At 40.0% G+C, this 1,948-nt stretch overlaps 1 protein-coding gene across 1 annotated transcript in view; it reads right to left on the bottom strand.

Annotated features, from left to right (window-relative positions):
• DNTTIP2 (deoxynucleotidyltransferase, terminal, interacting protein 2) overlaps nt 1–1,948 on the bottom strand; it is a 30,725-nt gene that overhangs the window by 12,312 nt on the left and 16,465 nt on the right. The gene's annotated exons all lie outside the window — the stretch shown is intronic.

Here is a 1,948-nt window from a genome sequence, read left to right as displayed (position 1 = left end):
AAGCAGACTGGAACAGCTACAGTGACAGAAGATATATCTTCATGATGAAACTGACCTATACTCAAAGCGGTGGTTACTCTAAATACCAACAGAGAGGGAAACAGTCTTCACATCAAGTATCAATGCTATCCCCTCTGTACACAGGGTAGATAAGGACGGGCAACTTAGACATTGGCTACCTAAAATGCGGGGGCAATAAAGGCACGAAGTGACTGGCTTACAAGGTTTCAAGAGTGAGCTTAGTTTAAGAGGGTGGGGGGAAAGAGTCACCACTGAATAGCTATCATCTTGCCTAGATGGGTCTGGTGAAAGGAGATGGGCAAAAGATTCGTAAGATTCAATAGTGTATAACTGTTATCATGACTAATGGCGACTGTCACACTTGTAAAGGTAGAAGTTTTGTAACAAAAAAAGGGAGTGGTTAATCTTACAGTCCAGAAACAGAGGACCCTAGGACCATCAAGAGAGAAGTGCACAAATAGAATGCGGGACCTTATCCAGAGAAGCAGCAGCACCAGAGATGGAGGCAGTGATGGGGGCATGGAGAGGGGACACGGTTGAGGACTCTAGATTCATGGACTAAGAAGAGAAGGACTAAGAACTGGTGGCCAGGAGCACACTTGCAGAATGTGCCCTTTGGAGATGTAAATTATTATTATGTATGCCTGAGTGGGTTTTTTTGTTTGTGTGTTTTTAAAAAAGCTAAAGTGGATAGAGAGACATACTTTTAACTCATGGTATATGGAGGGGATTAAAATCAATGTAATGAAACAAGTTATATGAATTGTTGAATGTGAAACTGATGATGTGCCCTGTAAACTTTCACTCAATCCACAATAAAAACCTTATGTTAAAAAAATAAAGGAATTGTTCTTGTGTGCCGTTGAGTTGGTTCTGACCCATACCGACCATATCATGTGTCAACAGATTTCATAGTTAATAAATTCACCAGTCTCCAACTCTAAAATCATGAGAAAAACAGGTTCTCCTACTCTGAACTTCCAAGATACACAAACTCAGTAATGAAAGGCATCTGGGGGTGTTCCTAAATTGGAGTTTTTCCAAATTTCATGCCTAACCCCAGATCTACCAAGTCAGAGTCTTTTGCAGTTACCTGGTCTCCTGCTCTACTGATACAATGAGAATTTCTACTTTATGTTACAGAAGAATCCTTTATAATACAATTCTTAATACATGCGTACTCATTTGGCCCTATGCTCTTGTGTTATCCTGCTAATTCATATAAATAGCTGAAAGTGTAAATAATCAGCCCCTGTTGGTAAGGGAAAGCATCCTATTTGTGGTGCCTTGGCAGTGATTCTCAACACTAAATGCACACCACAATTTACCTGGGAAGAGGGGTGGCTTTTAAAAAATAAAAATACCTGAGCCTAGCCTCTAAGATTTCACAGGTTTATAGTAAAGACTGGTATCTGTTAACGTACAATTCCTTTCAAGACAGCCTTTATTTCCAATGGCTACATTTCTACCAGGAACCTGCTGGACCTAGGAAAAAGAAACTTAAAACCAAGCAACTAAATAAGGAAATACCCTCAAACATTAGTCATTTTTCAATGGATAATGCAAGTAAGTCATTAATTCTCTCCTGTCTTTCTGTATTTCTGAGTTTCTATATATAATCAATATATACTGTTGTTGTTGTTAAGTGCTGTCAAGTCGGTTCCAACTCTTAACAACTTTGTATAGCTGGTGAATTTGAACCACTGACCTGTGTGGTTCAAACCACAGTGCCATACCAGCACACACCCAAATAACACCCACACACATAAAAAAACTACAACTTACTTTCCTTTTCTGTGGAGTTCATGGGTGGTACAAATTGCTTAATGGTGTGGTTGTTGTTGTTGTTGTTAAGTGCCGTCGAGTCGGTTCCGACCCATAGCGACCCTGTACAGGGTTTCCGAGGGTGTAAATCCTTACGGGAGTA

Source organism: Chrysochloris asiatica, unplaced genomic scaffold, assembly GCF_000296735.1.
Source record: "Chrysochloris asiatica unplaced genomic scaffold, ChrAsi1.0 scaffold00002, whole genome shotgun sequence".
NCBI lineage: Eukaryota > Metazoa > Chordata > Mammalia > Afrosoricida > Chrysochloridae > Chrysochloris > Chrysochloris asiatica.
This window is presented reverse-complemented; position numbering and strand designations above follow the sequence as displayed.